The 16,068-nt window shown below is 41.7% G+C and overlaps 1 long non-coding RNA gene across 1 annotated transcript; it reads right to left on the minus strand.

Annotated features, from left to right (window-relative positions):
* Positions 1-11,690: 11,690 nt before the first annotated feature.
* LOC123368928 lies at positions 11,691-15,840 on the minus strand. Its single transcript, XR_006578933.1, has 3 exons — positions 15,590-15,840; positions 14,943-15,086; positions 11,691-12,021 (listed from the first exon to the last, which is right to left on the minus strand). It is a non-coding gene; the product is annotated as an uncharacterized LOC123368928 (long non-coding RNA).
* Between the last annotated feature and the right edge of the window lie 228 nt (positions 15,841-16,068).

Here is a 16,068-nt window from a genome sequence, read left to right on the forward strand (position 1 = left end):
TAATTTTAACAATCAATTCTTGGGTGTTTAACTTGAGTCTCCTTAACAAGTCCTGATTTTTAGAAAGTGATAAGTACCTAAAATCACTAGGCCCTTTTGAAAATGTAGGCCACAATTTTTCAGTTTGACGGTGTTCTTGGGAGCAAATTCCATAGGACATAGAAACATCTTCCATAACCTCATGAATCTACATTTCTGATCTCAGTCATTTGCATCAGGATCATGTAGGAGAGGAAGTCAATTTAGGTCTAAAATGGGGGCAATAGAAAGGTAGAGGGGGAAAACATGAGAGGAGCAGTTTTTTTAGTTGAACCAAATTGTGTCTTGGTCCAAGTTGGCATGGCTTATGGGTGCAGCATTACTGATTTCCAAGGTTCTGTCCTGCAAGGTACTGAGAGAGTCCTGCATTTATTTAGGCATAGTGACATCATGAAACCATAACAATGTCTCATGACATGATGACACTGTCATCTTGCATTAGCACAACATTGTGCTATCAAGCTGTTAACACTGATGTATCATTACATGATTATTGCTCCACAGGACAAGCAGGCAGCTATCATACGGGGTTGGCATCACTTTCATAGAACGTTCTGGGAGAGAATGTGGACTAATGGTCAGAGCAGGAGATTGGGAGCCAAGAGCCTAGATTCTGTTCCCGGCTTTGCCACTTACATGCTGTGTAACCTTGGGTAGTCACTTAATCTATCTGTATGTCAGGTTTTCCATTTGTAAAATGGGGATAATAATATTACCCTACCTTACAGAGGGGTTTGTGAGGCTTAATGTTTACAAAGCACTTTGAGCAGGCTGAATGGGAGGACTTCAGTACAGAATTCTGCTCTACTAAAAAGAATCCATAAGGTAGTCTCATCAACTTCAGTGGGGCCAGGATTTCACCCATAGTCTTTAATGTCATTTCAGTGTGCAGACTCCACCAAATTCCTCAGCTAGATATGTTCCTGAAAATACTTACTTCAAAGTTAATAGTTGTAAATGAAAGTACTTGAGAAAATTCCTCAGGAGAGAAACAGAGAAGACATAAGAGTATATTACCTGATAAACTGATGCACTCCCCATTAAAGGGAAAGCAAATTCTCTTTTTTCTTTTTAAGAGAAGAAGAATAAATGAGCTGTGACCAAACAATTTAAACATGGCACTGAGAGCTTGGGTTTCACATCCTCAATGGGAAACAGAACAGAGAAGTGAATCCCCTTGAAATAAAAGTGAAGTTAATAATTGGATGGCTTTAGCTGCTTGCCACATCCTGTGTATGCTGATCATTCTGTTTATAGCAGACAGGAGTCTCTCTAGAATCTTCTTTACCAATTTAACTCTTTACTAAGCCACATGCTACTAACACCAAGAAAAAAGCCATCCTGCCCCACTCTTCAAGGACCACAATATTTTAAATAATGGTCTCTTTCCCACACACACACACCCCTCTTGCATAGTCTCGCTCGCACATGCACACACACACCACTCTTTGCATAATCTAGCACTCACACTCTCATACATACACACAGACACCTATCCACAAAATGCAAACACCTTGGTATAAGCCAACCAGAGAGAAAGTAAGAGTTCCACAAATGGAAATTGACTATAATTTTATACAGTTGAAGCACGTGAGTTAGGTATAACCTCACTACTGTTCCATAGTGTTATTATCTCAGCAGAGTTTCTCCCTGTGACTGGCCTGGGGGTCGGAGAGCTTGGCTGCAGCTTGATTTGGTATATTGAAAGTATTTTCATTGACCAGAACAGCTCTTTTAATTGGCTTAATTTCTTTTTGCTTTTCAACTTCTGATGCCTTGGTGGTTTATTATTATTATTATTATTTTGAGTATGACACCTTAGGTGACCATAGCACTTTTTTCCATTAGTAAAAGGTTTACTCATCTTAATAGTTTTCACTCAGGAAGGCTCAGCTATCCATCCATCCTTCATCATGAATTTCTATTCTTCAACCATTTGATCGGCACTGATAACTAGGCAGTGTTATTTTGGAAACAGCTGCAACAAGACACATTTATCACTGCTGCTGGGTAAAAATTTTTGACAAACTTTTTTTGTCAAAATATGCAGATTCAAGTCAACTGAAACATTTTGTGAATTTGTGCTGATTTTAGCAAATTGTTTTGGTTTAAAAAAAAGATTTTTTGGGGAAATGTCAAAATGAACTGTTTTGACATTTCCAAAACTAAATGTTTTGATTTGTTGGGCTAGATTCACAAGGGGACATAAGTACCATTCACAAAACTGAAGCAGAAAAGGAGAAGGTGGTGGAGATGCCCCTTCTAATACCAATTACCCCATTGGTTAGGACACTCGCCTGGGATGTCTGAGACCCTGTAGATCCAGCCTGTTGGAATGCCTATTCCAATGAATATTGAATTATTTATACAAAATGGAGCAGCTTCAACAGGAGAGACTGAGAGACCCCAGAAAAGCCAGTAGCTGGGTGGATGAACCTGGATCTCCCACATCCCAGGTGATTGTCCTAACCAATGGGCTATTGGCATGAAGGGGGCAACCCCACCTTTTCATTCTCCTTGGTTCTGTGAATCCAACCCATAATTTCCTGTTATTTAAAAAAAAAAGGCTAAAAATGCCCAAAATTGAAACAAAACATTTTGTTTAACACTAAAGGATTTTTTTCCCAACTTTTCAATTTAGGGTTCACCCAAATCGAGTTTCCCTCACACTCACATACCCCAAAATTGCCAGCAAACTGAAAAATCAATTAGTCACCCAGCATGCCACTATTCATCACCACCACACCTGGAGTTTGTGTTTGCTTAAGCCATCAAGGGCATTAAAGGTGAATGAGATGTTCATCTTTGACCCACAGTTCATGATATCTCTGAACTTGTAAAGAGCAGCACACTTCCTCCATCCTGATCACTGCTGCTGTATGATCATCTAACCGCTGCTGAAGTTCCAACATTACCTAGCAATTGCAAGTTTGGTGACAATCAGCAGGCACGCTGTCTTAGTAAAAGGAACTTTACGTGACTGTGTGAATTTAAGGGCTGGATCTATAGGCCAGAAGATAGAACTGCTCTATCCAAAATAGCATGAGTGGCTTAAAAATCAAGCAATTTTAAAATATAATAAATTTGGATTCTTTCTATATTGGCCTTTTGGTTTGTGCATCTCCAGGGGTTACATTTTCAAGCTTTCCTCTGCAACCAAAACAGCTAAAAACATTTTTTTTTTAAATGAAAACCAAGAGTCTCACATAATCGCATGACTCCCAGGGCTGGGTCTTTAAGAAAAACAGCAAATATTGCGACACTCGCATTAAAAATGTGAGATCTGGCTTTCCTTCCCATGCAGCAGCAGCACTAACTGCTTTCACCAGGCAGCCTAAAAAAATAAATTATATTTATGCAACATCTTTCATCCCAACTTTACAAAGCAGAGACATAGTACAGAGGAAATACCCTACCAATGAAATGCAGCTTACAGAGAGATGCAGCACAGCAGCTGCTTAGTGGCATCCCATAAAACTATACAACCGATTAGGACAGCAAGTGGAGAATGCTGTGTCCAGCTGAAAGTACTGTGACTATTTAGGTAGCAGGTAGTAATGCCCTAAGTTGGAATTTAGCTAGGACTCCAGGGCTAACATTTCTACTCTTGTGAAAAGTATGAATAGATTTTTAAATGGCAAGTGGTCAGAGCCTCAGTTTCATTTTCCATCCAAAAGACTGTCCCTCCAGCAGCACCGCATCCCTGGCACGCTGCTAAGCCTCTGTCTCAGTATTGATTAAGAGAGAGGAATGTCATCTACTGAATCACCAGCACCACTGCAACACTCTGGATTTTCTTTGTAGGGGGGTGAGCTCTCCCATCTTAGTACTGAAAAGTTCAGCCTGGCTTATCTTGTAAGGTTTGTGAGCTACTCTTCTGAGTCAACTTCAAAGACTGTAACATCACCTAATAATCAACTACTAAGAAGGGAGGACTATCCTTGCAAAAGTTTTTCCCCTCCTCCCACTTATCCTGCCTTTGCTTTGACCTGCTTATCAGTTATATACCACAAATATTTCAGTCTCTAATTAATTCATCTGTTAGCTCATCAAATTCACATGACTTGGCTTTATTACATAGGGCTGTAACATGCTGATCAATAGTCTCACCTGGCAGCCAGCTTGTAGAAAAATGTGTTTTTCCCAAGTGACTTTCTTGTGTGGATCAAATTATGCTTGAAACTTTTGAATGTTATTATCTAGCAATTTGCAGCCTCCCTCATGCTCCCACTGGAATGTATGGTAGCTGTCCAATGTCTCTGGGCCTTCCGTGTGTTGCAGTGTGGAGGACTTCACCCTCTCAAATTTTTCTGCAATGTCACTTGCTTCCAGGAAAATGTAGAAGCTCTGCAACCACCTCCTCCATTTCCCAGCCAGGCTCCCTTTTGGAATAAAGGATTCAGGCAGACTAATTTGCTCCATTTGAGGTTTTAGTATCTGTTGCTTACCGGGGCTAGAGGTATACCAACCACAAGGTCTGATGTGTGCTGCAGTGTATTAATTTATCACAGATGCCAGTCCTCATGGCAGAGTTCAGTTTGCTTTCCCCGTAAAGCCCATTCACCAGCTCAACCTAGTCTCCACAAATTCAGCATTTCTATTTGGTGACTGTGCCTACCGGACACACAAAAATATAGTGAAGTCTGGCAGCATTTAGATTATAGCAGACTAAATTACTTATATATTTATCTCTCTTTCTTATTACATGGTTCTTATTTTACAATATGCTGCAGTGCCTATTGTTTCTCTATAGTACTGTTCAGACTCTATGGAGTTCAGATACGATCTAAATGGGCACAGTCTAAACGCCGATGGTAGAGATCTGAGAGCACCGAGTTAGACACTGCTAGCACAGTAATTGTGTTAGGTGAATGTGGCAATTACTGTAATCCAATCAGTAAATCTCACACCACCTGGAACTATACTGAGAGACAGAATGTTAACCAGAACACCTGCTTTACCTTCAACTTTTTTTTCTTCAAAAAGTGCCTCTGAATCTTTATCTTCCCCTTGGACAGTTTAAAGGTGGGTAATAAAAAGGAACATCCAGACAGCACTATCAGTTATATTTACTGTTTTAGATGCTTCTGTCATTGTGCTTCTCCCTTATACTAAGTAGTACTAGACTTCTATACCTCCCCTCACCATCCTAGTAATCTTTGACTTAAGCCTATGCATCTCTGTTCTGTTGTGTTGTCTTTCTCTGGGCCTTCTCTGTTTCTACTATGTCCTTTCTGAGATGATGTGACATACAATAAGTGACTATGTACAACTAGTTTATACCATGTTATAATATTTTCCATCTTGATCTTTAGCTCCTTCTTAATTCAGGCTTACTATCTTATCCCTTTTACTAACCACTCTTGTGTTTTGAGTAAACGGTTTCATTGCCCTGTCGACACGATGAGACCTAGATCTTTCTCTTGAAATCACTAATTTGGAGCATACAGGTGAATATGAGTGCTTTAGATGATTTCCTCCAAAATGTATTATCTTGCATTTACCTATGTTGAACTTTATCTAGCATCCTGGAGTACAATCTCCTAGTTTTGTTAGGATTTTCTAGTGTCCCACAATCCTCACTACCCTGGACTAACTTGCAGCTGCAATAAATAATTCACTGTTTATCAGCAAATTTTGCTGCCTTGTTCCTTGCCCATTTCCATAATGTTAATATCGTTCAGAATACTATTTTCATCCTCTTCCCCTGCATTAACCTCTTTCGATGTAGAAATAAACTGCCAGTTTTCCAGTTCTGTTCTTCCTCTTTCAGACACAGTTTTTAATCCATGACAAGGCTTCCCCTGTCATCCTCTCATTACCAAGTTTCCTTATTAGACTCTCGGGAAGATCTTTATCAAGAAGTCTTTTGAAACTGCATTTATTGTAGTCCCTGCTTTTTCTTGATCAGCTATTTTAGTAACTTGGAGAAGTCAACTGACTGGAGAGGCATGATTCAGCCTTACAAAAAGCTACAAAATCTTGCTAATTTTGTTCAGCTGTTTTACGATTTTGCTCAGTTGTTTTTCTCAAAACAAAGGTCAGGGTTAGGAGGTCTATACATTCTGGTATCTGCATTAGCTCCTTTTTGAATATTGGCACCTTCCAGTCTTCATATCATATACAGTATCAGAGCTGGACATTTTGTAAGGCTACTCACCAGGGGTTTCATCCTGAACCACTGGAGTCAATGGGAGTTTTGACTTTGATTTCAGGGTGAGTGGCAGCAAGTTTGTATAGCATTTCCTCTTGAACGTCTGCTATGACGGTGCCTCAACCATTTACCTTAGGAGTCTAGTCTACTGCTCAATTGCTCTTGAGTTTGAGGGAAAACTAATTTTTAATCCATGTTTTTTTTAAATGTAGATTTACTAACTTCTTTATAATAGAAAGAGTGCTCTCTAGTCATTGGAAAGGAATGGGGTTCAGGACACCTGGGCTCTTTTCCTTGTTCAGAGAAGGCATGTAGAGTGCTAATTACACCAGGGGATTGAGACACAGGAAGTGTGGACTCTATCCCTGGCTCTGCCCTGGACTTGCTGTGTGGTCATAAGTATGTTACTTAATCTCTTTGTGGCTCAGTTTCCCAATCTACCTATAAACTGTTATATAGGGATTTAAGAGATGATTGGTCAAAGCATTAAAGAAGTACCACTGATGATTAAACTTTAACGGTAAGTTTTTCAAAAGTGTTCAATGTTGTCTTAGCTCTTCTCCTGTTGGAGTCAATGGCAATTTTACCATTGACTGCTGTGGGAGCAGAGTTAGGTCAATGTTGGATGGTCTGGAAGCTCCATTAGGGTATGTCTTCACTAGCAATGTTAAAGCGCTGCCGTGACAGCACTTTAACATGGCTGTGTAGTCGTGGCACCAACGCTGGGAGAGAACCCACCCCCATAAGGGTAGTAGCTCCCAGCTCTGGGAGCACGGCTCCGAGCGCTGGTGCACTGTCTACACTGCCACTTCACAGCGCTGAAACTTGCAGTGCTTGGGGGGGTGTTTTTTCACCCCCCTGAGTGAGGAAGTTGCAGCACTGTGACGTGGCAGTGTAGACAAGGCCTAAATATATAAGTTTACTATATCGAACGCCTCCTTGAAACCCAGAGTCTTTCCATTATATTCCCTCTACCTAATGAATCAGTAATTATGTTGAAGAAAACTATTATTTCTTTGATATGACCTATATAAAACCAAATTGTCGTGCACATAGTTGGTGGTATGCCAGGGTTCTGTGCCCTGTGTAATATTGTCTTGCATACGTAACCATTGTTTAAATCTCAGATCAAAACAAACCAAGCCACGTTGTTTGTCAGTTATTAGACATCTTTCTTCCAAATAGTCACACAGCCTTCATTACCATAACAGTAATTATTATTACATAGTGCCTTATTATATGCTTGAGAATAGTTAGCACATTTGCCTTTTCCCACACATTAGTAGCTTCTCCTGACTCTCATGATTCACCGGTGCTTATTTCTCAATGTCCCTCTAGTTCTTTTAAAATTCCCAGCTGCATTTCATCAAGGCTTGCAGATTAATACATTAGTAATAGAATTTTTGGTTTGTACTGCAGCAATGCCCAAAGGCCCTGGGCAGGATTGGGGCCTCATTGGGCTAGGTGATATGCAAACACATAGTAAGACATGGACCCTGCCCCCCAGGAGTTTAATAAATATTTAGTTTAGTCTAGTAATGTGATTTGGAGCCTTTCCAGGCTGACAGTTCAAATCTAGCCCCAGCAACTGAAATTTATTACCATCTGATGGTTATTTATTGGCTTAAGTGAAATGGGTTGGGGATCTCAAGCACTGTATCATGATCAGTGGAACTGGAGTTAGAGGTCCCATGTTCTGGGTGTGGGGGACCTTTATTGATGGGATACCAGTGGAACAGGGAATGCCGGAAGTTAGGCTGAAAGCAACCTAGCCATGTGGACAGAGCAGTTCACAGAGTTTCATGAAGTTTTATGTGTTCAACTTAATCTGCATTCATCCTCATTCTTTGGTAATGATAACAAACAGGCTCCCAGTGGATGAGGTTCACATCACAAAACCACCACCACAATTGGCAATAATTGACATCCTTTGTGGTAAATCTTAACCTGGCCCAGTATTCCAGATGAGGGATTACCATTGGCTCTTTTGTTATCTGCCCCAGTTCTACTCTCTTTGAACCACTTCTGTGATACAAATGGAAGGGGAAATCCCTGTATCTACCCAATGGTCAGAGGAGCCAGTGTAGCAAGTCCTCTTACAGCTCCTGATGTAGGAGGTGTGTCAGAAACATGGCTGGAGCATGCTGCACTCTAGTAATCCCCAAATGGCATAGATTAACACTTGCCATCCTTTGGAAAAAATATGTGATCATGTATTTTAAGACTGCATCAAAATGCACAGGCATGAGGTTCATCAGAAGAGACCAGACTTGAACCTGGCTCCCTGCCCACTGCACCTTCCCCCAGGCTAAAAGGCATTTTGATGGGATGGGCAGGAAAGCAAGCTGACTGGCTAGTGCAAACACTTCACTGAGGCTTAGAAGCATATGCAGTGCGGTGGGAATGTTCAGAAAACTATGGAACAAGCGCAGAATAAGTTCCATCATGGATATGCAATTCCCCCTCCCCCCCCCCGGATTATAAATTGGCAAAATCTGGATGGATTTGCAAGCAGGTAGAAAAAGGCAGCACCCTGTCCTCAGTGCTACATCCCTTTCAAGTAGCAAGATCCCACCCCAAACCCTGGAGGCACTCGAGTTGTTTCAAACAAATAACAACAAAAAACCTAGACAAATATTTAACATTGGCAAAAATTCATTAGCACATTCAACCTCCGGCAAAGACCAAGCATGGAAAATTGCACGGGGGGGAAATTTGTCAGACACAATTGGAATTGCACCAATGTAATTGAGCAGATATTGGCACATAGTGACTGAATTGCTTTATATTCCTTCTGGATGGGAGGTTCTATACAAATCTAAATCATTTAGATTCGTATAGAATAACATCCATGGGTTTATAAATCTGGAGTGAGATTTTTTGAAAGAAGTCTGGAATTTGTGCTGTTTTCTGTGTACCGCACCTTTAAATTTCTGGCAGGCCCTCCATTTTGGAGAGCAGTTTATGTTCAGATCTGCGACAGGTATTACTTGCTCTCTCATGGAGACTTTACTGTCATGCTTTTTTTGGGTCGTTGTATTTACCATTGATCTAAAATAAAAGTCATGTATCTGAGAGTCTTTGACTGCCCTTCGTGCACTGAACAAAACAAAAGTAGCTCTAATCCGGCTAGGTTGAAGCTAAACTATTAAAATGGCTTTTCCTTTTCTAAAGTGGCTGTTACGCTCTGCACCACAGCCCAGATCCTCGGCTTCAGCCAGTGAGCACAGAGCAAAGCTAACGAAGTGGGGAGGAAAACTTCTTTTGTGTGCCAGACCAATTCTCAGACACAACCTACAGCAGCTTGAAAGTTGATGCTGGCTGCCAACAGCAAGGGTAGATAGTGTGGCTGGGAGTTCCTGGGGCATAGGGAAGCTGTGATAGCTGTGGTGGGGGAGAGTGGTGTAGGAGTCACCATGCCAGCTCTGTGCCACTAGATTCCCCCTATGTGTGGGTGCTCTAACCCTGGCTAGCTAGGCTGGCTCTAAGGCCATAATTCACCAATGGTGCAACATCAATCTGCAGTTGAGAAATTGTTCCCACACCTTCATATGTTTGCACTGTTTCTTTACTAAACTGGCCTACTTTCCATGTTGTTATGAATATTAAAAACATTTATATGGCCTAATTAACTTGCTAGCATTTCGCAAACAGTGATAAGACCTGCTCCCTCCCTTGAAGAGTTTACACTCTAAGCTAGACAGAACAAACACAAGATAAGACACAGGACAATAGTACAAGCAATGGGGTGGGTGGTAGAAGGAATTGTTTTGAAAATGTAGGTTTTGAAGAGCTGAGAGGGTGGCTACAAGATGAGGCTACATGGCCTATTACAGACAAACAGCCTCATTCACTGCAGTTATGTACAGCAGTGCAAAGTGCATGTAAACCGCTACCAAATCAGTATGGTAAAGATTTCTACACCCACTTTGTACTCATGTAAACAGCTACAACAGGATGCAAGACAATGGTGAACCCGGCCTATAGGGGGCAGTATAGTAGAAGGCACAAAGCCAGAAAAAAATGAAGGCAAGTATGCTGAAAACAGTGGAAAAGTAAGAGCAGAGATGTAAGGCCAAAATGACATCTGGAGCACATTTATTTTACACAGATGGGCAGCAGGGGCTCCAGACACAGATTTTAACTCTTTTCTTGTATCACCCACTGTTTTTCCATTGCTGTGCAGTTAGTGGCTGCTCTTCCCTCTCTCCAGCATGTTTGGATCCCTCTTCACAGCCACTTAACAGTGGCAATGTATTGGCCACAAGAAAATTAATCATAGAAAGCAAATGTAAGTATAGGCTCAGTGTCCTGTTATGTGGAAATACATTAATGGCATTAATATTTCCTGGAAATTATAACTTATGTCCATTAAGTTTCCTTACTCGATAGCCTGCCAAAATGACACCTCTGCATTTTCCAATGTCAATGCCACCAGTGCTAAGTTTGTCACAAGTTATTCAAATATTTTTGATCTTTTCTGCAGAGAGCAAATTCTGTCCTCACCTCCTGCCTCTCCCCCTTCCCCCCTGCCAAACGGATTCAAGTATCTGAGCTACTAAGAAACTATGAGACACTCTTGTGACCAGCAGCCTGAGATCCTAAAACCCAGAAATGATTAGCAAAGATGTCATATAATTTATCTCATGCTGGATGTTCTTTATGTTATTTACAGGTGTAAAGTCAGGAGGATTAAGAGCTTTTAATATTTGCCTGGTACTGGATCTTCCAACTCCTGCAAAAATAATGCTGTTGGCGACTTGAGTTTCCTGCTACCGCAAAGTACACACACACACACTCTCTCTCTCTCTTTTATAAATGTTTACACACCCAAGCTGCCAGGAATCGCAATCCCATCACTTCCTACCACCTCCACGCACTTTCCTGTATCTTTGGGAGTTTGTTTTCTTACCAAGCAGCTGCAAATATACCTTTTTGCTTTTGACCAGAAGGCTAGGCATTTCCCAAAGAGCCAGCAGTGCCCGGTTTCCAACTTGGGCCATTCATACCTCCCAATGGATACACAGAAGTGTTACATATAGGGAACACAAGACCAAAATAACAGATTTTAAAAAACCCAAACACACCTTAAGGACGCATAAGGGGAGAGAACAGAAAGAGGCATGCCTGGACTCACCTATCCATGCACGATATTTGTAAAGGCTGCTGAAGAACTGGTACATGGAATGGGGAAAATGTGTAAAAAAGACATTGGGGGTACATGAGACTAAAAGAAATCTACCTTTACCCATTTCCCCAAACACACAAAAATAGCACTGTGACCCAGAAGATACTAATACTTCAGTGAACCAGCTATAGGAAGGTTACTCTGCCTGTTTAAAGTCAGTGTACACTAAAGCATTATGACTGAGAAGCCACGTTCATTACACAGGAAACCCCTATTTTCAAGGGCTTATAACCTTCTCAGCTAAGAACAGGTGCCTCTGGTAATTTTAGTATTTCTGCAGAAAACCAAATCTGTCCATGGTTGTAAGAATTAGAAAATCACAAACTCTGCATGCTCCAAATCCTCAATCTTTATTTGGTTTAAACTTGGCCCTTAGGCTAACCACTCCTTATAGTCACTGGGAGTTAATCAGAGTAAGGACTAAGGATTTTTCCTCTGTCTTTTAACAATGTACTGAGGCATGCAATTCTTGCGGGTCCATCTGAGGCAAGCATGTTGAAATAAAGTGTTCATTGGTTATGAGACCAGTTAGAGATCAGTTTAAATTTCCCCGTGCTGGAGTCTTCGCCCCCTGGCCCAAACAACATGACAGTACATGTCCAATTCCAATTTTGCGAACTGTGGTTCTCTGCATTGAAATCTGAAAAAAAGTGCACAAAATTGGAAATTAACAGCCATTTGCAATATACGCTCCTCCCCGTGAAGACAATGATAAAACTCCCATTGATGTCATCACGTCCCATGAAAAGATAAAGCTAATTCAGGAGCGAGGCCACCAGACCTGGTGGAGCCTTTGAGATGCCAACTTTAACTATTAGGGATTATTAGGAGACGTAGTGGAGGAGGTGGGGGAGTAATTATCCCACATCTGCCTAATGCAGGGTTTCTCATCCTTTCCTCTGACGCATCTTGTACTGACCACTATCAGACACAGTATACTAGACTACAGGGACCATAGGTCTGATCCACTCTGGCAATTTCCATGTTCCTTTATGTGCATGTGGACTGGATAAGACTCACCCCGCCCCCCCCCCGCTTTTTAAAATCATGTCACTGGGGGAGCTTGGCCAATAAAGAGTGAAGGGAGGCCTAGTCAACTGGTTGGCCTGTGCCTGAATATTATGATTAAGGCTTATGTGATGGCACTCCAGACGCAGCACCTACAAAAGAGGCCTACAGATGGCCGCAGAAGAGGCTCAACAAATTTGGCAGACTTATTGCTGACCCCCAAGTCCATTTGCACGATCTAAGCTGCAGAGTAGGTGCACTGCTCTGAAGAGCTACAGTGCGAACCCCAGAGAGCATGACATTACATTCAGATAAAGACACCCATGTGTTTACTCAAGCATGTGGTTTTTTTCTTCCTTTTTAGAAACCAAAAGTCACAATTAAACTCACTGCAAAAATGTGATTGTAATGTTATATTTGCGAATGGACATGTCTGATTTTTCAGCCCCCAGAGAGACCGTGCATAGGTGCACAACAAATTCCCATTGTGTGTGTGCATGTGGCGAGTCTGGCTTATATTTATCCAGGCACGTGCTCAAAGGAGAGATTTGCTTGCGCACAAATCCAGACATGCCTCGTGGCTGAAAGTCAGGCTCTTACAGCCTAAATCCAGATTCCATCAAAATTCTCACTGGACATCAATGCAACCAGCATTTGACCCTAAATGCACAGAAGTTTTAAAACAGAAAGCTACAGTTCCCATAGTAAGTATAATATGTATATCCTATTGCATACATTTAATATAAGGCACAAAATATGTATACTACTACTAAATATAATATGTATACAATGTGGTGAGTTGATTGATATGGGGCATGTAACAGAGAGTCCAATCCTGCATTCCTTGTGCACCCAAACTCACATTCAAATCCATGTGGGTTGGGTGTGCAAAGAATGCAGGATTGTGCCCATTGTGGCACACCCTCCACGATGGTCCTGAGACATTTGAGTAATCGGAGTTGCTCTGTATAAAGTACAGGAGACCAGATTCAATGAAAAAGCCAGGCTCCAAGCAAGTCGGTCATGAAATAGTTATCTGTACTGGCTTCCTCATTTGGACTTGGTAACCCTTGGAAAGTCCCTGGAATGACGTTTCCAACCTAACAATTAAAAAGGGTTTAATTATACAGAGGCTCAGAGCTCTGGGAACAAGCACCATCCACAGAGCCAGTAAACAACTGCAGAAAATAACATGTTCAAGCTGCTCTCTCTGCTGGTTGTTTCTCAATTCTGGCAAAAAAACAAAACAAAAATGAATCTAGAAAGAGAAGGAAAATTAGCGGAACTAGTGTTCTATCCTTAAATAAAGAATAAGGGAGGGACCGACTCTGTGGGTGTTTGTTCTCGATTTGTTATTTTGGCTGTTCTTGGATATCGAAGGAGGGGAAAGCCAGGAAGAAAAGTTTAAAGCCCAGTTCCTGAGACTGAAGCAAACAGAAGAGGAAGTGGGAATAGGGATAATTTGTTTTAAGTTTTAAATGTGCTTTTCGCTGGGTTTGCATTCTGGACTCTGCAGTTACGGTTTCAGTTCTCCTTGGAAGTCTTGGCTACATGAGGAAGCAGAATAATCAGTACAATAGTGAGATGCATTTTAAGGACGAGTTTATAGTTCAAGTCTCAGTCTGGATGGATTAATAACAGGGAGCCAAATACCACAGTCCTTCCTCTGGCAACACTCTCACTCCCACTTACTTCAGTGAGAGTGTTGCCTGAGTAAGGACTGCAGGTTTTGACCCAACAAGTTTCACATTTAGGGAGCCCCAGGTTAGACGCCTTGAAACATAAGCTTGTTACAAAGAAACCGCTCCCCCCTCCTTCCATCAATATCAGTATACATAATTCTTTGTGTACTAAAATCTGGAACTGATTATTTGCTAAGAAACTTTAGTCCTCCCCGCGCCCTCCAGCTTTATTATTTCAAATAGCTAAAAAGTGCCCTTTGGGGACTAGGGGAAGAGTGGAGGGCAAAGGCAGAAATTAGCAAACACCACTTTAAGGACTAAACACATACTTTAATGATTTAAATTAATATGGATGTGAGTTATTTCCTTTAGCAGAGCCTGCCAGGTTTCAATAAAAATTGGAAAAAAAGCCGTAAGACTAAGGGGGTGGGAGATGTGAATCAACTTGAAGACAGTCAGCCTGCAAAAATGCAAAGACAGCAGCAATGTTAAAAATGGATTCAATCAATTTAAATCAAAGTAGACAAATCCAAGCCAGCCCAAACTGGAAATAACTTTTTATAGTTGTGAAATGCAATGCACAGCTCAGCTGCAGCCCTTAAAGCTTAAACAAGTAAAGTCTAAAGTTTGTGTGTGCTCTGATATTTTATTTTACATTGATTAAATAAGTTCCTGTTAAAATTTGTCAGGAGGAGAGTCAAACGGATTCATACTCTAATTTTGCCTTTCTAAAGAAACGTGCTTATAATTAGGTGACCTAATTATATTGCAATGGAAAATGCACTTAAACACACACATTGTTTCATAACAGATCGAGGAGTTAAAAGTGTTGTGGAATAAACATCTGAGGGCTGGAGTGGGTGACACTTACTGTAAAAAGGACGAGGCGGTGATGAAGGACAAATGGAAATATGTAGGAAATAAATTAAGAGTTTAATATTTCCACTTCAGTCTAGTCTTCCATTTCTGAACTTCAGAGGGGAAACTGATCAGCTTTTGCAAACGTGTTGCTTTCCTGATGCAAAGAGCAGATAAACAAGTTTACGGGTTGTTTTTTAAAAAGTCAGTCTGTCATGTTTCAATCCATGTGCCCCTCTCCTTTGTCATCCCGCCAAAAGAAGAAAAAAAAATAAGAGTGAAATGAAACCTAGATGGACTGAAAAACCATCTGTTACATTCAAAGAGGGGAAGGGAGGGGAGCACAGAATGCAACGGGTACTCATGCAGAAAGCGCACCCCGTGCAAACACACAAAATAGTACTCCAGCTTTCTATCAAGCAAAGAGGGGAAATCGAGAGGGCCTTGTTTTTTGTCAGTGTCACTTGCTAGGATCTGATCGCAGAGACCATCTTAAATAAAAATCTGCCAGTGTGTTGTTAAGCAGCTGGAAACTGGGTCCCTGCTTTACTGGGGAAATAGATTTCCTTGGGGGAGGGGGGGACCCTCCAACACATAAGCATGCAACTGGTGTCCAGCAGAAAGGAAAGAGCTTCACTCGAAAAAAGCAAACGTTACTACCTAGCTCACAGAATCAATATCCTGCAAACAAACACAAACAGCCCTTCCTCTTTAGTTTCACGGTAATTACAGCTGGGAGAAAGGAAGATGAGGCTCTGCAAAGATCAGCTTTGTTTTGCTCGTCTGCTACCCCGAACCCGACCACAGCTACGCATCTACTCTTGCGCGCACACCCCACCTGCCTTTACAAAAGGCTAAAGTTGCCGTTTCTTTCCTGCACACGAGAAGGAAAGCGGGGAAACTACCGGGGGGGGGGGGGGGGAAGAGGATCTGGGCACTCGCAGAGCCTGCTGCAAAGACACAGCTCCCGCCCGGGCCGTTTTGCAAAAGTTCAGTGCAAGCTGAGCTGGGGGGAGGAGGGGGAGCAGCCCAAAGTGGGTGCAGCAAATGATGTCACCACCCCTTGCATAATTCCAGCACTCACAAAGGCGCGCGGGCCCTTCCCCCGCCTTCTAATCACAACCAAGTTGTACATGCAC

Source organism: Mauremys mutica, chromosome 4 (assembly GCF_020497125.1).
Source record: "Mauremys mutica isolate MM-2020 ecotype Southern chromosome 4, ASM2049712v1, whole genome shotgun sequence".
Classification (NCBI taxonomy): Eukaryota; Metazoa; Chordata; order Testudines; family Geoemydidae; genus Mauremys; species Mauremys mutica.